Genomic DNA, 23527 nt, shown 5'->3' with positions numbered 1-23527 from the left:
TGCAGTCTCACTCAGGATACTGCTTTGAATGTTGCCTTACACTGGTGTCAGTCGATGGGGGGGCCTGTTTTTGTTTGTCTCATATTTCAGTTCATGTTGCTGGACTTGAACCTTCACATGCCTGTGCTGCATCAGTACGGCAATGGTGCCATGGCAAATATGGATGGCCACTCACAGGGCACTTGGAGCCCCTAGATTCATTTTTTCGTTGGCATGCATGGGTGACTTGTACATTTCACTGGTTGCATTGTGTGACTTCATTGCACCTACGAGGAGTTGTGCAATGTGGCCAGGGAGTGGTGTACAGGCACTCAGTAGGGCCTTTTACGGTTGGTTCGCGATGCCGTACTTCTCACCATGGCGGAATGGTACTTTCCGCCATGCTTGATGGCGTTAGGTACATGTCCGCTAGGGTCAGAATTCGCGTACCGTTGCGCCATGGTGGTAATTACGGTTTGGCATGGCGCGCGTGCGCGTACTTGGTGCAGTTAGCGTTGGCGTTCACTACGGTGTCGCTAATGGCATCGTACTTTACGGTGACGGGTCATAATCGCACCGAGCGCTATTCGATGGCGGTATTGCATTTCCGCCATCGTTTTTCGATTTCCGCCAGGGTCGTAATGAGGGCCATTGTGTGTGGCTACACTGAATTGTATCATGGGGATAACTGCAGTCTAATGGCATAGGTGCTGTGCAAAGTATATGAAGTAGGGTAAAAGATATAAAAGATCATTACGAGGTGGGCGGTAAGGGCACTGGTGCCCGTAATCCCTTACCGCCCTACTACGAGTTCCCTTTGCGGGCCCTCCCTTAACGCCTGGTTTTACCAGGCGTTAAGGACAGGACCCGCAAAGGGACTTTGGAGCTAATAACGGTACTGCAATTTGCGGTACCGTTATTAGCGCCTTCCCCATTCCCATTGAGCCCAATGGGGGCTCAATGGGAATGGGGAAGGGCCCTGGTGAATGGGGAATGGGGAATGGGGCCCTGGTGAATGGGGAATTACCGCCCCGCCAACCATAGAATGGGGCGGTAATAGCTCCATTCACCAGGGCGGAGTCGGCAAGGATTTGGAGGCAGCTATGGCGCTAATAGTGCCATGGTTACCTCCAACCTTGTAATGACCCCCATTGTGTGCAACTATACCGAATTTTATCATGGGGGACAGTTGCATTCTAATGGCTGAGGTGTTGTGCAACCTATGTGTCATGAACAAACGCGCTCTGCGATTTAAACATGCCTTGTGGTCCTGACACGCTGTTTATGGGAGATGCAGGTGACGGGCTAGTTCTTCTACAACCGGAGTTAGCTGGCGTGTATGTGATGATGTCACCATCTTGCTTCCAGGTTATTTTGTATTCGGATATTGGGCTCCTCGAGTCACAATCTTTTGGTAATTTGCTCTGGCGCTAGTTCATCATGCTCTCTCCTTCCGTGTTCTTCTTCATTCCTGCTTCGTCCCCTCGCTCTGAGTGCCTTCCACGTTTCTCTCTATCTGCTGTTACCTTAGTCTCTGAAGCTCGTTCCAGCACCTGTCTCCCTGCTCCTTCCCTTCGTATTCCTTACCTGCTCCAGTCTGTCTCCTGCCTTACCTTTATAGGACATCAAACTTCCCCTGCTCTACTGTACATTGTTCCCCAGATCATCTCACGAAACTCCTTGGATATTTCGGTGGGGGTTTTTATTCCCCAGAGGGGTTTCCCCCCTCCGTTTTGGATCTGCACAGGGAGGAGGGTTTGCTGGTTGCCCCTGGTATAATATTGGGGCATCAGACTGCCTCTTTCAAATACATACCCTACCTCTTTGAGACCTGAACTAAGCACAAGACTGAAGTAAGACGCCTTATGTCTACAAAGCCTGAAAGTATGTGAGGCAGAAGAGACATTATGAGTACAGCTGGACCAAATGTTATCATGGGGGATAGCTGCATTCTAATGGAAGAGGTGTTCTGCAGACTTTGTGAAGCAGATGAGACATTATTTTCCGAAATTACGAGGTTGGCGGTAACCCGCTGGTTCTACCGGCGGGTTGCCGCCAACCCAGTAACACTGAATCCGCTGCCTGACTACCCAGAGCCACGGGGACATTACGAGTCCCGGCGGAGCGGGAACTCAGGCGGCAGATTTTGTAAGTCCCTGTGGAGTCCATGGGAATGGTGACTCGGAAGCACTGCCACTGTCAGACGGTGCCAGTGCTTCTGTGACAAGTCTGCCTGCATGGGCAGTTGCGCCCGGCAGTGTCAGGCCTGCCGGGTGCAACACCTCGAACTACATGCAGACTCGTAGTGTAGCAGTCCGGAAACAAGGGTGCCGGTAAGGTTACCAGCACCCTTGTTTCTGGACTGTCACACTTGTAATGAGGCCCTATGTGTTCAGATAGACCATATTTTATCATGGGGATAGCTACATTCTAATGGTTGAGGTACTGTGCAGAGTATGTGAAGCAGGTGAAACATTATGTGAACAGCTGGACCGAATGTTATCATCGGGGTTAGCTGCATTCTAAGGGCAGAGGTTCTGTGCAAAGTAAGAGAAAAGACATTACGTGTGCATATAGACTGAATTGTATCGTGGGGGATAGCTGGATTGTAATGGCAGAGGTGTTGTGCAAATTATCTGAAGTAGGGGTAAAAAGTCTTCATCTGCACATGCAGTTTGTAAAACAGTCGCAAAAAAGCAGTGCATAGTTGCACGGGATACAGACTTTTGACCTTTGTCACTCCAGAGAATATATTTGTACAAGCATTATTTTTTAGTTTGATAGTTTTTATTAAGATTATAAAAATGGTAAGAACAGCATAATGAAGAAAATACAGCTAACTAAATAGACTCAAAATGTTCGAAGTGTACATGAACAACAATTGAGCAAATCTGTCAAATATAATGCTGGGAAAGTAAAACAGGCAGGCTAGTATTTAAAGATGTCAAGAACCAGCAAATGCTACAAACTCTGCATCAAAGAAACAAGTGCATAAGCAAAAGACGAACCAGGGAAACTGACAAGGGGATAAACAAGAAAACAAAAGGAAGGAAGGGAAGGAAAGGAGCATAAAACATTATAGCATTATACATTCTGGAATTGAATTGAATTGAGGCACGAGTCAAAAACAAACATGCAAATCAGTTTGTAGAAACAGAGATGGTACAGCAACAACACTGTGCGTATCAATGAACAACTCAAGAGCCATGGGAAGTCGGACTGAAGTGATCCAAATAACGAATGAAATAAGCCCATTTGGCATTATATTTGGGAATAGTGTCCAGGTAAATGGCCATGCAGTGTTCCATACTCTGCACATGACATATGGTGTTTTTCCATCCCTTAATTGAGACATTTTGGAAGTGTTTCCAATTGGAAGTGACAAGCTTAAGGGCAAGAGCAATAAAGAGGCAATAGAGCTTAGCTGATTCTTGTAAATTAACATTATTGATGGTATGACTTCCTAGAAAAACATTCAGAAACGAGAGAGGAATGTTGACAGTTAAAATGAAGAGAAGAAATCGCCACACCTCTTTCCAAAACTTGAGTACATAAGTACAGTCATAAAACATGTGTTTATAGGAAGCAGGGGCATCACCACAAGACCATCACTTGTCATCCACCCCAGGTTTTGACTTAGATAATTTCAGAGGAGGGATGAAGGCTCTATGACTAAAAAAGTACAGTTGTTGCGTAATAGAAACAGAGTTGGAGACACCCCTAATCTTCGCAAACAGTAGAGACCAAGTGTTATCATCCAAGGTAATACCAAAGTCCAACTCCCATTTAGATTGCACAAGCCATTTAGTGATAGGATAGTCCATGTTACACAAAACGTTATAACATTTTGCGGCAGGGGCATCGGAAGCCATGGTTAAGAGCAGAAGTCTAGAGGCATCAGGTAAAAGAGTACAGTTCGCAAAACGCTGCAGAGCATCCAAACACGCATTAACCAATCTATTGTAAAAATTGAAATCCGAAATAGGAATGGGGTAGAGATATTTTAACTGTTGGAAAGAGAGAGGGGAGCCATTATCAATAATCAGATAAATAAATCCGATGCCTTTATTTAACCAGGACTTGCGGTGGAGTGCCCTGCCATTGACAGCAATAGCTTTGTTGTGCCACAAAAACTGAGAAAGATTCTGAGCAGGGCATCTGCAATGAGGAAGGAGAAACAGTCTCAGGGCATAGATAGAAGCCTTGATGGGGTCTGAAAAAGCTACATGTTATTAAAGATGTAAATTAGATCAGTAATGTCATACGGGAGTACCAGGAGGTTTTCCAACATACACCAAGAGGGAATGAACCCTAGCATTCGCAGATATATTCCTACCCTTGGCGTATCTGACCTGATCAGACTTAATCAAGGTGGTAGAAAGGATTCAATCCTGTTGGCTAGAAATTTGGTCGGGAAGATCGGGGTCTATATCGGCTTTGGGAAAGTATAAGAAGTGCCTCAGAGAAGGAACCGGACGAGCATTGCTGAGATGCAAAATAATAGTATAGCATCTGTAATCTGGGAGAGAGAGAACTAACAAAGTGATTGAAAAATTCTATAGAGTTCATCAGGCCTGGGGGCCTTCCCTCTTCCCAATCCCTTAATAGCTCGATTGATCTCAAGAAGTGTAACCTCTCCTTCTAGATGGGCAAGATTAATTGAGGATATGATACTCTATTGATCTTATTAAAAAAGAGTCAATATGAGTAGGAGAAACAGAGGTTTCAGGGGTATATAACTCAGAGTAAAATTGTTTAAAGCAGTTGAGAATATCACCCAAATTAGTCATGAAGGTGCAGGATTTATCCTTAATCCGTGAGATAAAAGGTATGAGGCAAGAGATTTGCCAGCCTTGTTAGCGGTCTGATAAATTTTGCTTTTATATTTCAACAGCGCACCAGTGGCCATTTCAGTGAGTTCTTTATTTATCTGAAAGCGCAATGAGAGGACCGCGTGCAGATTAACATCCAAGGGAGACCGATAAAATAGTTTTTCAGCGTCGGAAAGTTGGAAGATACAAGTCATCGAGATGTGCTTTATGTAGTTTTATTTTTCTTACAAGAGTAAGCGATGATATGACCATGTAAAATTGCCTTAAAGGCATCCCAGTTAGTGACTACTGAAGTATCACAGTACATGTTTTCAGCAAAATACGGTTGTTGAAAGGTATGAAATTACTGCATAAACAGTTGATCTTGTAGCAAACTGTTGTTAAATCTCCAACAGGAAGGTGACTTTTTGATATCAGCAAGATGAAATGTGGTAGAGATAGGGGCATGATCGGAAATGATGATGTTAGAAATAGTGGAGTCGATGACAGTTCCAGTGAGAGATTTCAAATAAAAAATATAATCAAGACGTGAAAGAGTCTCATGAGGCGATGAGCAGAAGGTGTAATCCAAGTGAATTGGATGAGAGAGCCTCCATGTGTCAACAAGGCCAGTCTCAGCAAGACCACACGCAAAGGTCTTATGGGACTTGGAGCTTTTGGAGACACACTTGGATTTCCTGTCTAAAAAGGGATCCCGTACCTGGTTGACATCACCACACAGAATGAGGTTATTGAGGCCAGAACTGAGAATCATTTGTTTGATAGAATCCCAGAAACCAGGATCAGGGAGAGTCGGGCCATAAACATTCATAATAGATAGAGAATCAGAGCCAATCAGAAGTTTAACCCAAACCCAACGCCCATTGGTGTCAGCATCCTGTGCTCATATCTTGAAGGACAATTTTTTGATGATAAGTATAGCAACACCATTTTTCTTGCCCACAGCAGGGCTAGCAATAACATCTTTAATCCAGAATGATTTAAGTTTCATGGCTTCAGGAAGAGACAAGTCAGTCTCCTGTATACATACTACAGATGGTTTAAGTTTATTAAGGTGGGAGATAATCTTGTGTCTTTTAATAGGGTTATTACACCCTTTGATGTTCCAAGTTACACACTTATAAACCATAGAAGCATAAATGTATAGATGAAGAGAGCAGCAACATATGGACCAAAACACAGTACAAAATGAGAGTGATCCAGAGATGAATCCACCAAAACTTCACATGCCGATTCAAAAACAGAGGGAAGTTGGAGAGAGGTAGGCCTCAGAAATCTATTACCCCATCCAAACGTAAATCTTCTGACAAGTCGAGACCTTCGTCTCCTCGTTATAAAAAACATAAACGCTCCCGTTCGCGAAGTGGGTCGCATCATTCCTCGTCTTCGAGGCATGGTAAAAAGAGGCGCCATAGATCGCCGTCCACTTCCTCTTGTAGTTCACACGAAAGGGTTGTTTGTCCCTCAAAACATAGTACACCGGCTCAATGGGAGGAATTCAGAGTGAGCATGATGAAGGTTTTTCGAGAACGTGGCTTTTCCCCCTTCAAAAACACCTAGAGACGATACCCCAGTCAAAACACCTGGGAAGCACAAAAGCTGTGAGTCCTCAACCCCGGCCGTCGAGACTCCTTGAGAGCAATCTAATCCCTCGAGTCGAGAGAAAGCCTCCAGAAAGCACAATAGATTGTCGTCATCAACGCCAAAAGAAACCCATACAGCAAGCCAGAAAGATGCGTCGTCGACACCCTTGGTGCCAAAATCGAGGGTGAAGCCATCAACGCCACAAGCGTCAACCTCCTCGATGCCATTTATCACAATTCCTCCGACACAGTCGTTGAGGACCTCAACATTAATGTCAAAGCCATTGGCGGCTTCGGGAAAACCTTCCAAACCATTGACAATATTGTCAAAGCTGTCAACGTCAACATCGACGATTTCGATACTGTCAGCTCCCATTATGACGTCTATAGCACCTTCGTCTTCTTTTGAGAAGAACTACACACCACAATCTTACTTAGAATATTTTAAAACCCTTTCTTCAATCTATGAAGATGCAGAAGAGTCATCTGAGGAGGAAAGACCATTTGGTCTCAAATATGGGACACCTTCCATACCAGAGGAACTCATATCGAAAGAGTCTTGAATAAAGAACCTGCAGGACACTCTGCATGAGGCAAGTGGTATTGACACTTCCCCTGAAATCGATTTTGGTAGGACCGATCCAGGAGATCATGCTGAGAGCAGCTACAAACAACTCATGACTAGAGTAATGGAATACATGGGATGGTCCAGGCCCACATCTGTTTTCGAACAGGATGATTTAACGGACATACTAGATAAGGGACCACAGGAAGACCCTATTGTACCTTTTCATAAGGCTATGCAGAGGAGGATAACTTCCAACTGGGAAACACCTGAGTTGTCCCAGCAGTAAAAATAGGCTAACAGCAAAATAGAGAGCTTCATCTTCTGACCCTCTATATCTTTCGAAGCATCCAACACCAGAAAGCCTAGTAGTACAGGCAGCTACCTCTTCTGGCAAACAAAATGCCTATCCCACAATTCTACAAGATAGGGGTGACAAAAAATACGATCCCATGGCCAAGAAGGTTTTCTCAGCCGTTAGTATGGCGTTAAAATCAGCTAATGCCACATGCACGCTGGCGGGATTTACCCACACCCTTTGGGACTGTATTTCGATGGCGGCTGACCACATCCCCAAAGGGGATGAGCGAGACGGTTTCTTGAGCATTGTCAAGGACGGAAAGTACGGTATGTTCGAATCCCTCCAGACTGGTCTCGACTCAGTTGACAGCATCAGCAAAGCCATGGCGGCTAGTACAGTAATCCACAGATTTGCTTGGTTGAGGAAGTCAGGATTTGCCCCAGACGTTCAGTCCAGACTTCTCAACATGCCCTTTGATGGCACACAACTATTTGGGAATAAAACTGATGAAGGTTTGGAGAAGCTGCAAACTTCCAAGGCGGTGGCCAAATCCCTTGGAGCTGCAATATGGCAAACTCCAAACCGCTCCACAGGTGCGCCCTGGAGGGGTAGGTCCTTTCGCTATTATTCTCCATTGGAAAAAAAGGCAGAGGACAGGCAGCTCAAAGAGGTCAAAGACGATTCCCCTGTGGTGGACGGGGTAGAGGTACTAAGACCACAACAGCAGGGGCTGCTTTACCTTCAGCTACTGCGACAGCCCCTCCATAACCTCTATGAGGTCTTCGATCACAAAACTGCAGTAGGAGGCAGGTTGTCACAGCATCTGACAGAATGGCAGGCTATTACTTCAGATGCTTGGGCATTGGAAACAGAGGCCCAATGTTACTGCCTACCTTTCCTGCAAAAACCTCAGTCATCCACCGGGGAACAACTCTTTGAAAGTTCCAGATCCGCTCCTTGTGCAGGAGATACTAACCCTGCTAGAGAAAGGTGCTATAGAACCAGTACCTGTAGCGGAGAGGAACAAGGGTTGGTACTCCCCTTATTTTCTAATTCCAAAGAAGGACGGAGTATTGAGACCCATCTTGGATTTAAGAGACTTGAACAAGTTCCTCAGGAAGGACAACTTCAAGATGGCTTCCCTTTCTCAGATCCTTCAGGCCCTCCAGCTTCAGGATTGGATGGTATCATTGGACCTCCAGGATGCTTATTTTCATGTGCCGATCCATAACAAGTGCAGATAGTACCTGAGGTTCGCCATTGGCAACTCTCACTGTCAGTTTCTGGTTTTGCCATTTGGCTAACCTCCGCCTGAGGGTTTTCACAAAGCTAATGGCGGTTGTGACAGCAAGTCTCAGGAGAGGAGGGATTCACGTCTACTCCTACCTGGACGATTGGCTGATCAGGGCCAGTTCTCCAGAACAAGCCCTGGATCATCTCAGCTAAACTTGCCACTCCCTCCACAGGCTGGGCCTCCCTCAACTTCAATAAGTCCCACATGGTACCATCACAAAGACTCCAGTTCATCGGAGTAGTCCTGGATACATCGTTGGGAAAAGCCTCTCCCCCAGAGGTGAGGGCTCAAGATATTCTGCAGATGGTGACAACATTCCAGAATGCCCAGCATCTTCCGGCCTTCGACTTTCTAAGGTTATTTGGCCTCATGGCATCCTGCATTTTTCTGGTGCCAAAAGGCTCGCCTGAGAATGAGATCTCTCCAGTGGGCTCTCAGGACCCACTGGACACAGTTCTCAGGAAGGATGTCAGATCTTCTACTAATCCCAAACAGAGTCTCACTGGATTGTCAGTGATGGGCCTGTTGGGAGAACATCTTGAAAGGAGAATCATTTTGGCAACCATGGCCTGAGATAATGGTAGTGATGGCTGCTTCACTCGCGGGTTGGGGAGCCCATACCAATGATTTGACCATCAGCGGTCGTTGCTCTCCATCGGAGTCCAAACTACACATCAACCTTTTAGAGCTGAGGGCAATCAGACTAGCGCTGAAGGCCTTTCTGCCCTCTCTACAGAGAAAGAATGTCCTCATAAGGACAGACAAAACAGAGGCCATGTACTACCTCAACAAGAGAGGAGGTGTAGAGTCACTACCACTGTGCAGAGAGGCAATGCAGCTCTGGTTCTGGGCAATACAAAAAAGAATCTCTCTATCGGCAGTTCATCTAGATAGAGAGAAGAACACAACGGCGGACGCTCAGAGCAGGCAGAGCACAGTCTCCCACGAGTGGGAACTAGCTCAGGAAGTCCTTCAAGAGATCTTCATCCTTTGGGGAACCCCTCAAGTGGATCTGTTCACAACAGGTGCCATTCGGAAGTGCAAACTGTCCTGCTCAAGGGAATTTCCACCGAGAGGAGCTCTAGGATGCGCGTTCGTGGTGGACTGGGAGTTTCCACTTTTTTACGTGTTTCCTCCAGTCCCCGTCATTCCTCTCTTAATGAGGAGGTTGAGAAGATTCAGGAAATCCATTATCCTAATTGCCCCGGATTGGGCCAGGAGGACGTGGTACCCGTACCTTCTGGACATGTCCATCTGCCCTCCGATTCGTCTTCCACAAAGAGAGGACCTTCTCTAAAGAGAGAGGAGGGTCGGGTTCTCCATCCGGATATCAGGACTCTCAGCCTTCATGCATGGTTTCTGAGAGGCTGAGATAAAGGGATTGGGACCTTCCGGATGACGTAATGGAGGTGTTGCTTTCGGCCCGAAGACCAGCAACCACATTTTTATACCACTGCTGTTGGAATAAGTTCTGCAGCTAGTGTAGAGATAAAACTGTTGACCCTTTCTCATGCAAAATACCCATGGTGTTATCTTTTCTTTTGCACTTGGCAAATCCGGGACTCCAGATTGGTACAATGAAAGGTTATCTAGCAGCGCTTTCCATCTTCAAGCGCACTGCAGAGGAAGTCTCCTATTTTAAGATTCTTCTAGTAATTCAATTTTTAAAAGGATTAACTAATGTTTATCCTCCGACCCCCTTTAGGTCCCACTGTGGGACCTCAATTTGGTTTTAAACGTTCTAATGGACGCTCCTTTTGAGCCTCTTCATTCGTGCCCGTTAAGACATCTTATCTTGAAGACAGTGTTCTTAGTGGTCATAACATCGGCCCGAAGGGTGAGTGAGGTACAGGCTTTATCCTGCAAGCCTCCTCATACTGTTTTTCTTAAAGACAGAGTGGTATTGAAAGTGAAGCCTAACTTTCTCACTAAGGTAGTTTCTGAATTTCTCATCACTCAGAAAATACCCTTGCCATCCTTTTATCCTCTGCCATACCCAGGGAAAGAGGAAGAAAGGCTTCACAGACTCAACCCTAGGCGTGCACTGAGTTTCTATTTTACTAGATTACCATAACTAAGACAGAATGATAATTTGTTTGTGGGCTATACAGGGCATAAACTGGGTCGAGCCATCACCAAACAAACCATCGCTAGATGGATTATTTTAACAATTTCAGAATGCTACAAACCGGCCGGTAAAGACCCCCCAGATCATCTCACTCCACTAGGGGTATCGCCACTTCGTCTGCTTTTCAGAGGGGTGTTCCCATAAAGGATATTTGTGCAGCTGCCACATGGTCGTCTGCACACACCTTTACAAAATACTACAGTCTGGATTCCTCCACTAGTTAAGAGTCTGTCTTTGGAAAGGCAGTACTACACTCTGTGCATTCTTGATTAATTTCAATTTTACTCCCTCCTCCGAATAATGTAACTGCTTTGGGAGTGTATCAAAGATAAGGAATACGTGGGAAGGACACAATCCATTCGAAGAACAAGTTACTTACCCACAGTAATGTTCTTTCGACTGGATGTTCCTCCTCCCAGGTATTCCTTATCGCCCCTCCCATCCTACCCCGCAGTAAAACTTCCCTCGTGGTTACAGGCTGCGCTCTCTCAAGGGTACTAACCGTCTAATTCAGGACAGTGCTTCGCTCTTCAAAACGGAACTGAGCAACGGGCGCTATGCCAGCTACTCATACCTGTGATGATGTTGACGTCAAGACGGAGGCCTCCGAGGGACATCGACTCAACCAGTCATCGACACACAGCGCCCTATACTGATTTGATTCATGTTTACAATTTAAAAGATTCGAATATTTTGTTCAAAAATCTATCCACTCCAAACACATGTGAATAGGCCTGATTACGATGTTGGAGGTAGCCTTGCCGGTCAGAGCGGCAAGGCTACCTCCATACCGGCATGAAAGTCCGGCACCTGCGAATGGGCAATTACTGGGGTATTCCGACCCCGCCGGGACCGGTAATCACCTTTTCGCCGGTGCCGGTAGATCCCCATTCCCATTTCAGCCCCATAGGGCTCAATTGGAATGGGGATGCCCGTAGCACCAGCACCATTCATAACGGTGCCAGTGCTACAGGCATGCTGTGCTTGCGGGTGCGTTTCATTCCACCAGGGCAGAACTGGCAGAATGAAAGGCACCTGCGGCACAACTCGGAGTTTGCCGGTCCGGTAACAACAGTACTGGCAAGCATACCGGTACCGTTGTTACCGGACCGGCAACCTCATAATGAGGCCCAATAATTTCCCCCCAATGTCAACATGAGCCACTTTCCTCTGGGGTCAGGGTGCTTGCTTCATGTACAAATGTCCCCATACACATTGTTCTATAGTCAGTCAAACCTGTGCAGTAAACAGTCTAGGTCTTCTGTTTTTACGTTTAAGTCTATCAGGCATTCGGTACATTTTTGTTTCCAGAAGTCAAGGGGCCACTCCGGTTCTCTGCCCGGAATAGTTCCCAAGATTTTAAAAGCTGGGACAGAGTCTGGGATTAAGCTTTCCCGAAACAGGGATAGAGTTTTCCAAAGGCTCACTGCATAGATTGAATAGAGTCCCAATTCAAATCTTATCACCGCGTTAGGAAGACCCTTAGGCAAGCTCAGGACATTTTTCCAGCATATTCCCTCTAGGACCTCCCCAGACTGCAAAGGGAGGATTAATCGAGCTTCGGCACCGTATGATAAAATAAGTATGACCTTCATATTATAAAAGGGCACAATTGGGATCATCAAGAATCATCCATATTGGTTGTGGAGTCTTCGGCCCGGTGCTGCCAAGTTTTTCACCTTTGTCCTCAAGTTTAGGGCCCACAGCATTTCCACCATGCTCTAGTTTATACAAACACCCAGATAACATTCTCGATTTTTTTCAAGCGGTTCTTTCCCTATGCTTTATTTACATTTCTGGACCCCTCTTCCTGCATTTATTATCATTACCTTTGATTTTTTGGCATTAATACGCAGATCATTAATCCTAATATAGGACTCCAGAGATGTTAGTCTTCTTTGGAGACCTATAGGTGTTTTGTCTATTAGGATTAGATCGTCAGCATATAGGACCCAAGGTATAGGAATGCCATTGATTTTCGGTGGAAGGCCCTGATTTGAGTTTGACGAACAAGATGGGGCCAGCGGGCAGCCCTGCTTGAGACCTCGATGGGCCATTATTTCACTTGTCAGCCCTTCCCTCATGGTCATACGAACTTGCATAGATGTCCCAGTGTAGAGCTCCCTAGTCGCTAATAATAGCTCATTGGGACATCCAAAGGTCTTTAATTTTTCCCACAATCTCTTCCTGTTGATCCCATCAAACGCTTGTTCGAGATCCACCAAAGCTACATATATTTTGGTTTTGCTCTTATCTGCTTGCATTTTCATGATCTTCATCAGGATGAGACTGACCAAGGTTCCAACCCCGTTAACGAATCCCGTTTGTCTGGGATCTAAAATTCCTCCTTTTTTTTGTTGTTTTTTTTTATTTGTCTGAATTTAATCAACCTTTCAAAATTCATTCAAAACATATCATAGTACAAAACATTCATATAACTTATCTTTTAAAATGAATTACATTACATGTTCATTTCTCATCATCACACTCTTCGTCATCACAATAATAAAACAAAATTAACAAAATTAATTGAAACACAAAAAGACTGCAAAAAGGAAGAAAGAGAAAAAAGAAAGAAATTCAAACTCATTTACATGTCTTATGCAGAATAAATAAAATCAATTAGATACTCAGAAGAATTATTAATGAACATTGTCATTCTAGTCCTTTTTCTCTTCTTCCAGATTTAAGCTGTGCAGAAAGTTAACAGCTGCAATTTGTATTGCCATGTTGTTACACCCCAACAATACCGCCCAGCATTCGGTTTCAGATATGTTCCCCAGGTATACACAGTGTCTTGTGAAAGCAATTTCTCTTTTAGACCTAAGCATTGGACACTCAATGATCAGGTGAGCAAGAGTTTTGGGAATAGTATCAACTTTACAGAAACAACATAAATTTTGATCTACACTGACAAGCCGCCGTCTTGCTTTTATGTCATTTGTGATCCACAAATTGAAACAGAGTCGTATTATGCCATTACGATATTTAGGTGAAGGACAACGTATCAAATATGGTGGCAAGATGCCCACCCTTTTCGGTAGAAAGCAAGCGCAATGTATCACCATCACAAAAGGTTAGACACTGATCACAGGTGTTGATCCAATCCGTTTGAAGTTTTGCTATATCGGGATTGGTCACCAGGTCAATCGTTATGTCCGCCTTGGTTAAGATATGATAGACTTGGTCTAACCAATTTGTTACAAAAGCATTTTTGGCAGTAAACAAATGTAGTGAGAGTTTTTTTAACAGTCCATTTTCCTTTGTGGACAACAAACATTTCCTGAATAAGGTGCACAGTCGCCAGCTGTAATGGGCCTGGAGTGAAAGCAACCCAACCTCATATCTCAACCATGCAATTGGTAAACATTGAGGCAGATGGAGCACAGAACGCCAGAATTTGGATTCCCATTGATTGAATTTGAAGGGGCACTCAGTTTGCATGGATACTAGGCCATATAACAATATTGCAACTATTTTTTTGGTCCAGAAATGCACACAGGCAAGATCGAGAATTTGCCAAATTTATACATAATAATGCAGGCTTGATATATGGCAGAGATTAACTTAGTCTCGACTCGTTCCAGCTGACCTTGCCCTTTCAACTTTCCCTCAAAGATCATTCCCAAGTAGCAATAGTTTGGTACTACCTCAATTGGAATAGAACCAATGGTCCAAACAAACTACAAAGGCCCTAGGCGTCTAGGTGAGTATTGTACAATTTGCGTTTTAGATGAGTTAATTGATAGGTCATTCAACTTTACATATTCTAGAAACACATCAAGTAAGCGCTGTAATCCAACCTGAGTTCTAGAGATTAGGGCCAAGTCGTCAGCATACATGAGCTATTGAATTTGTTCATTGTTTATCTTGGGAGAATCTGAGATGACCTTTGACAATGGTTCTTTAACATCATGTATATAGTAGTTAAAAATGGCAGAGGCCAGCGAGCATCCATGCTTTAATCCCCAATAGGTGGGATTTTTTTCTGACAACAGACCATCCAGCGTTATTCTAATGTGGATGGATGTTGTATGATGTAATGAGAAAATGATGTCATATAGAGTAGAAGGACAGTTATCTCTCAGTAACTTTTCCATTAGCAGACGGCGACTAACTGAGTCGAATGCTGCGTTTAAATCGATGCACGCAAAAAAGACCTGCTGCTTGCTCTCCTGGCAATGTGCTTTGATGGCATTAAGGGTCAATAGATTGATGTATGTTCCCATTCCTGCCAAAAACCTTGTCTGGTTTGAATCGCGATGGTTGCAGGTCCCTGTCCAGCTGTTGAATTCCCGAAGTACCAGCCTTGTAAAGATCTTACCCGCAGCGTCTAAGAGCGCTATTGGGCGATAGTTAGCTAGAACAGTTCGATCGCCTTTTTTAAAAATGGGAATGATTATGGAAGATTTCTATGACGGTGGTATATTACGTGTCTGTAATATATCTGTGGAAATTGTGAACAGTATGTGAGCTCAAATCTGTGGGTATGTTTTAAACATCTAGTTAGATAACCCATCGGGCCCTTCTGCTTACGATGAACTGATTTTCTGTATGATGGTGTAAATTGTTTCATAAGATGCTTCCACCTGCCAGGTCGATGTAGAGACTGGATCGTAGGCGAAACTAGCATACTGAAGATTAGCTTATAGGGTGGAGAAGTAGTTAATCCACACTTGCTCAGACACTCCATTTAATTGGGCATCAGCTTGTTGATGGCAGGTGTGATTATTTAGCAGGAACCACATACCAGAGGAATTTTTGTTAAGCATTGCGTAAGCCATGGCTTCACTATCTTGTTGGAATAGAGTGGACTTTTGACCACGCAACCAATTCTAGTACTTGCATTTGGCAGATTTTAGGACTTGCCACTTGAAGGATGACTCGGAAGTTAGGATTTGCCTTTTGAATGCCCTAAATTCAGCTCTTATTTTTGCAATGTTGGAGTCAAAGGCATGTGGATGTCTGATGATATTACCTTGAGGAATAGTAACTGTATGAGCAAAGGCATTCAACAGGTCGGTGTACTGATTTCTATATGACACTTTCGAGTTGTCATCAACCAAATGCTCAAAATGGGTTAATGATCTAAGATTCCATTTCAGAAGTGTGCGTGAGCTATTGACTCCTAGATTAGCATGATAGTAAACCTCACTTCGTTTAGGCATCAGTTAGAATTTTAACTGAAGGGTCAGTATACTGTGATCACTCTTTGGGTGGTCTTTGATGGTTAGGGAGTTGGTCCTTTGAAATAATTTGAAATCGACATACATATAGTCGATTATGCTAGTAAAGAGACTGCGGTGCCAAGTATAATGACCTGGGATATTACCCTGCACTGAGCCATTTACCATGTAATAGTTTCGCTCATGCATGAGTGATTTCCACTTGGACACTGCTTGATTTTGTGAGCTGTCTTTCCAACAATCTAAATTTAGGTCTCCCAATAGGATAGTATATGTAATCGTGTTGTCTAATAAGATGAGATGAAACATATCATGAAGACCAGCAAAAAAGATTTCATCAGACATGCTAACAATGTTTCGATATATGTTGATTACTGCAAAAACGTTCTTACCATGAATGGTCTTAACTAGCTGTATGTGTATTCCCACAGAAGCCCATGGGACAAGTGAGAAACCTGCTTTAATGTTTACAGCAATAAGAAGGCCAGATGATGGTCTACCTCCAGTGGGAATTGCTGGAATAAGTGACAGTTCGTAATTGTCCCACAATGGGGGTTTAATTAGCCATGTCTCCTGTAACGCCATGATGTGATAAGGATCGTACATCTCTCTAAATGAAGTGGATAGATGGCTATGTCCCCTGGAGTTCCAGCGAACAACACTCACTTTGTCAAGCGAAATATATTGTGGAGATAGATGATGGTTGTAATGGTTATTGATGTGACATCTCAATTACCCAATTTTCTCTGATTTTGCACCGAGTTCCTTGATAAATCTTCGGTGTAATAATAGTTGTTTTGGCTTTCGGTATGGCATTTTCAAGGTCCTGTGCTAGCAAAAATCCCATGTCAAACAGAAGCATTTTGCTACGCCAAATCGAGTGCCAAACAACTCCTGAGGGAATCCAGAGTCTCACTACAGAAAGCGGTGAATCAGTTAAAAAGTCAATCTGATCTATGTCCAGTGTAGAAATATTGCACAGATCATCAATTTCACCAAATATATTTAGTACACTTTGCCGATTGAGGTCGTAGACCGGATGGTTGCCCTCTCTACATTTAAGATCAATGTATGAAACTTGGCACGTTGAGGATGTAAATGTCGGGAGGGCAACAGGATTTCAGATCGACAGGGTGTCCATTTCGGAACGGCCGGAGTACCAGCTGTTTTGGATACCTATTCATTCCTTTGCTTCTGTAAGTCTCTGGGTTCACTTGAATTAGCTGAATTGGGAAAGCCAGCCAAGTCACTTTCACCTCGAGGCACATTATTCGAACAAGATGGCTGACCAACTACTTGCGAGAGTGCCATCGCAAGATTACTGGATAGATATTCGTCCACTCTTTTTTTCAGTTCATCGGTCATTGTCTGGGGCACTGAAGTATCCAGTGAACATCACTGTTGCGGTGGAGGTGCAAAGGATACTGATTTGGACTGAATTGGAGGAACCTTTACAGATTGTAATGGCACCGCTGGGTCCAAAGAGCCAGCTCCTACTGACATCTGCCAATCAGTGGTCAAAATTGACTTGCCGCATGCAGAAGGATTAGACACTGTATTAGATTTGTCAGAGGGAATTTTCTGGACATCACGTGAATTAGCTGTGATAGTGGAGAAAGAATCACGGCTGTCTTCGGTTTTACAATATTGTCGGGTATTGCAAAAGTGGCCTGGTGAGTTGCTTCGGCTGCTTTGGCTTGATCAGGTGCAATAGGGGCAGTAGCAAGAGATTGGTGAGCTTCAGGCAAAGTTGATGATTTACCAAGTGTTTAAAAAAAGGTATTAAGAGTACTTTTTGGATTTTTGGTTCCAATCATTTTTTTTGTTTTCTTAATCGGAATAGTTGATTTTTTTTGTTGTTATTAAACTTGGGATTTTTAGATTTTAGTTGTTGTAGATGGCTTTGCCCATCTGTACTGACAGGTTGCACCTTTAACATCTCCACGTGTCGAGAGGGCACTTCATCACTCAAGATTGCATTTGGTAGGGGCAAAGTGATTTCCTCCGCATGGGACACCACAGGGTCAATAATACCAGAGATTGGCGGAAGAGGGCAAGGGGCCAAAGCAACCGGAGTCACCACCAGATATGTTTGTATCAGTGATTGAAAACTAGAAGGGTTTTCATTGCCTACATCCAAATGTTTGGAAATCATGATAACAGACTCATTGAGGCATTCCTTACTTGGGGAAGCTTTGGACAGCTGTTATACTGACAACCATTTCATTCATTCTTCGAATTGTAATGTTTGACGCATTACTTTGGAGTCTAAGGATTCAAAAAGTTTGCACAGACTGTACACAGCTGTATTAATTGCTTTGAGAGCTGGTTGTATCATTAATAAAGATTGTACAGTGTTGTTGGTGGGATAAACTTGGTTGGACGGGGGTTGGTAATGCAAATGATTTGAGCATTGGTAATTCATTTGCATGTGACGCGTCACAATACGCAGAGATGGCACTAGATATACATTCAACCCCCCTAGTGGAGTGATCCGACTCACGTAAACTAGCATGAATTGAAAGTGCAATGGAGTCTGATAATAGTTGGGGAAATGCAATTGGAGAAATAGACAACCTCGAATTGTGGGCCCCTTAACCATTTTTGGTAGATTCCATCATGTTCATGTCCGATATTGGCCAAGTATTAACGCACCTTAATGGCGTGCAGTAAGATGCGTTGACTTTTCCAATAGTCAAGGGGGAAGGTGTGTGTGTCTCACTTGATGAGATGGAAACTGGAGACACTGGCAAAGGTATGTCTGTTCTGCTATTTTGAAGATTAAAAGGAAATCTTGTTTGCATTTTACCAGATCGTGGAGTAACAGATGTAGCAGAGAAAAAGGTTTGAGGTAGCAAAGCAGAGTCTGAGGGACCTTGTGACATTAGATTGGATTGGATGACAAGCAACAATGGTAGAATGGGAGGCATACTGGTTGTTAATTTGTATGAAGTGTATGCAGTCATTAGAAAGAGGAACAGTAAAAGCACAGAATTACAACACACTACAAAGCAATCCAAAACACAATTCAAGGCAAAGCCAATATGCTATGTAGAAAATTAGCCAGTAACCAATAATGGAGCACAGGAGACAAGGGCCAGTGTATGTTAAACAGACCGTCTCACCTAGAGAAGAATAAAGGGAGGCAAGGCGATTAAAGCAACACCCAACCGCAACTCCGTGGCTATGCGGCTAAGCAGCAAAGCGGTACTTATCTCGGTACTTGCCCGAAATGCGCGCGCGCTCTGTTTGAAATGCAAAATACAATGAATGGGCCAGAAAACAGGCCAATCCCAAAGAGGCAGAGGAGGGCCAAGTTTGGCAATGTCATTCAGGCTATGGAAGGAAGCAAAGTGGAGTCAGCAAATATTCGAGCAAATGTTCGAACATTGCTCGTGCAAGGCAGGGGACAATGAGCACAATCAGTCACCTGATTAGATCAGTTCTCCAACTCTTCTCCGCCGCGGGAAAGCACAGGGCTTCAGTAGTAGCAACAGCAGACTGAGCATCAGCAACAAGAACCGCGGCAAAGCGGTACTTATCTCGGTACTTGCCCGAGATGCGTGCACGTGATGCGCGTGTGTTCTGTTTGAAATGCAAAATCCAATGAATGGGCCAGAAAACAGGCCAATCCTAAAGCGGCAGAGGCGGGCCAAGTTTGACAATGTCAATCAGGCTATGGAAGGAAGCAAAGTGGAGTCAGCAAATATTCAAGCAAATGTTCGAGCGTTGCTCGTGCAAGGCAGGGGACAATGAGCACAATCAGTCACCTGATTAGATCAGTTCTCCAACTCTTCTCCGCCGCGGGAAAACACAGGACTTCAGTAGTAACAAACAACAGACTGAGCAGCAGCAACAAGAACCGCGGCAAAGCGGTACTCATCTCGGTACTTGCCCGAGATGCGCGCACGTGATGCGCCTGTGTTCTGTTTGAAATGCAAAATCCAATGAACGGGCCAGAAAACAGGCCAATCCCAAAGCGGCAGAGGCGGGCCAAGTTTGGCAATGTCAATCAGGCTGATTAGATCAGTTCTCCAACTCTTCTGCGCTGCGGGAAAGCACAGGGCTTCAGTAGTAGCAAACAGCAGACTGAGCAGCATTCCTGCTTCATTTGCCCAGCTTGTTAAATGGCCCAGGACTAATGAGGCAAATAATTTCCCCAAAATGTCAAGAAGGGCGATAGAGCGATAATTTCTTGGAGCCGATCTGTCGCCCTTCTTGAATATGGGCACAATGATAGCCTTTTTCCATGACTAAGGGACCTTTCTTGTTCGAATTATTTGTTGGAATAACACATAGGCGAAATCTGCCCATTGTTCAGGATTTTGTTTAAGGATGCGATTAGTGAGACCGTCCGACCTGGAGGCCTAGATGTACTTAGATTCAAGATGATATTTAAGATGTCACCTTTCTCAATTTTCAGGACCATCGCTCAACGTCTTCCCTATCTCTCTTTTTGTCATGGGGCGGTATGGGAGCAAATAGTTTGGAGAAGTGATCCACCCAGCTTTCTTCTGTCAGTTCTTCTTGGGGTGACCCTAGGAAGTTAATTAATTCCCAAGTTAATCAGGTGTTTTTTTGCTTAGTGTTTTCTGCATAAGTTCAGACTCAAACTGTGCTCTTTTTTGGGTGAACAGCAATCTCCAGTTTTATACTGTTGTGATTGTTGCTTTAGTTTTGATATGATATGATATGATGTGGCATTTATAACGCGCCTATACACAAGTGTTTCAAAGCGCAAAAAGAGTTTTGACTCTCTCAACGATCCCTGGAGTCACTTTAGGTCTCTGGTATCACGCATGTACTGTTTTCTAGCTTATACCAGGTCTTTAATGTAGTTTTATTTATGGGCAAGTTCTAACTTTTTACCATCACCTTGTTTTACTAGAAATTAAGCTAGAAAAGGTACATATGGCCTCATTACAAGTGTGCCGTTGCGGAAACACCTGTGCCGGTAAGCATACCGGCACTGTTGTTTCTGGACCGGCACACTACAGGTTTGCCTGCCTTCCCAGACCGCCAGGGTTGTAATCCCCCAGTGTTACCGGCAAGTCAGGCGCCAGTAATTTTTTCCGGGTCCAGTAGCAACCCGCCGGTATTATTGGCAGGGTTACTGCCAGACCGGTAATGAGGCCCGTAATCTATGGTTTCTTCTTCTCCTTGCTGGACTATACGCCACTGCCCAGTGAGATCTAAAACTTTTTGTGTATCCATGACCAGTCTATTTCTACCCTGCAAGATTGAGAATCTTTCTTTTTTTCGGCTTTGCCTCTATTAGAGAGCTTTTTTTAGTCATAACGTGAGCAGGGAATGGTCACTAAGACGCGTTTTAGTAATGATCAGAGAGTTCACCACCATCTGTACGTTAGGCGAGACAAAGAAGTAATCAAGGATGTTATTTGAGCAGAGTCCATGCCATGTAGACCTGGCAGGGTTTTTTTTTTTTTTGGAACAATTTTTATTGATTTTAACTTTGCACATATGTACAGTATTAAAAAAACAATAAGGAAGGAGTCATGCGGAGCAAGCATTTCTCCATATACTGTTGTAGTTATAGCATAAAACAGTGACTAACCTAACCAATTTAACCCTCAGCATATTCTCCCCCCCACCCTCAGAACTTCCTCCCCTTCCTTGTGCCTGTACTGCAGATATTTTAATCACTATTCCCATGTAATGCTAGGGTTAGGCTGTTTTTGTGGTCGTTTGGGGTACCTGTTCCGTTTCTAGTGTTACTGGCAAAAACAGTGATTGGACAAGCATATTCAATGCTGATATATCTACGTTGGTGTCCGGGAGGCTTACATGCGCTGATCGCCGCCATGCTGTTGTCTCGGCTAGTGGCCATTTTATGAGATCCCGCCTCCAGTCTTCAATGTAGGGACCCCTCAGGGACTTCCGTGTCATCGCTAACCTGCGTTTAACTAGCACAAATGGCAGGTCTTTCAGCCTAGACGCAGAACGTGAATGGTCCGGGCGTGTGAACTGGCCAAACATGCAGGCCGCGGTGATAGTGGGCATGTATTAATGCTCTCCTTTTTCATTCTGTCCGCTATGTTCAGTAGTGCCATTGCCCTATCGCACAACAGAATACCCAGTGTTACTAAGTAAGGGTGACAGCCTGTTCGCGGTCGCTTGTTCCACAACACTTCTTTCAGAAGGTGGGTTCGTCCGCCAGCCATCGTATCATGAACTGTAGTTGCCCTGCTTTGTAATACAGCTCAAAGTGTGGCACCCTAATGCCTCCTTCATAAGGTCTTTGTAATGGAGCCAGTGCTATGCTGCATCTGCCGTCATGGCACAAGAATTCCCTGCACAATGAGTCTACAGTCTTAAAGAAGGCTTTGGGTATATTATATGGGACATTAACAAAGTAATGTAGGAGTCTTGGGAGGGCGACAATTTTCAGCAGTGCCACCCTACCCATCAACGAAAGAGGCAATTTGTTCCAAAATGCCATAGAGTTCTTGACTACTTTTGCGTGTTATTATCATCTTCCCTGGCCTACCTAAATGTGGCTTCATTTTAGGGCCAACACTGGGAGTTTGTTAGATTGGGCCTCATTACTACCCTGCCAGTCTGGAAAGAACGGTGGCGGTAAAAATGCTGCCACCGTTCTTTCCGGACTGGCTGATTCAGAGTCCTGCAGGAAACAATCGAGCAGTTAAAACAGACAGTTACCACAGGTCTTGAAGTTACAGGAGGACCAGGGGATCTTTGCGTGTAAGGCTAGTTGAACAGCTTGGTTTTGAGTGCTTTTCGGATGGCTGTGAGGGATGTCTCATTCCTGAGCACGTTAGGTAGGTTGTTCCAACTTTTGGGTGTAAGGAATGGAAAGCTCGCCGCCCAGCTTTGGCTCTTTTGACAGTCGAGACGAGAAGCTGGTTGGAGTGTTGGGCTCTCTTGGGTCTTGTAGAGGTGGCTTGGTGAATTTTTTCTGGCAGGTACGGAGGGGCAGAGAGGGAAAGGCACCTATGAGTGGTGGTCAAGGTTTGTTTTGAAGAGTATGCGCTCTTTCACATGAAGCCAGTGTGTTTCGCGTCTGTCTGGCCTAAGAGATATGGTTCCTATTAGGGATGCTTAATGCAGCTCTAAGGGCATTATTTTGGGTGATTTGTAGTTTTTGAGGTTTTTTGTTGAGGTACCTAGAAAAAGAGTGTTGCAATAGTCCAGCTTGGCTCCAATAGTGGCTCTAGCTATGGTGAGGCAATGATTAGGGGAGAGGTATGGTTTGATTGCATCTATGATCTTGCTGGTGAGTGCTGCCGATGAGGAGATGGCGCTGGCTTGGTGCGTCATTGAGAGGGTGAAATCCAGAAAGACTCTCAGTGTATTGATAACGGTGTTCTCAATATTAAAAGATTTATATTGGCTGTCAAGTTTATTGAGGGTTTCCTTGTATCCTGCTAGAAGGATCTCTGTTTTGTCTCCATTTAGACAGAGTCTTTTAGCCGCCGTCCAGGCTTGGATGAGGGCATATGTTTTGTTGAGTGTGGCCAAGTCGAGATCATAGAAGCCAGAGAGAGGGATGAGAACTTGGGTATCATCGGCGTAATTGGCGTAATTGGTATATGCTATGACGTTATTATCCAAGTCAATGAAAAGAGGTAGGGTAAATATGTTGTATAGTGTAGGCGAGGTGCAGAAGCCTTGTGGAAC

This window comes from Ambystoma mexicanum, chromosome 11 (assembly GCF_040938575.1).
Source record: "Ambystoma mexicanum isolate Mex_15411 chromosome 11, UKY_AmexF1_1, whole genome shotgun sequence".
In the NCBI taxonomy this organism is placed as follows: Eukaryota; Metazoa; Chordata; class Amphibia; order Caudata; family Ambystomatidae; genus Ambystoma; species Ambystoma mexicanum.
This window is presented reverse-complemented; position numbering follows the sequence as displayed.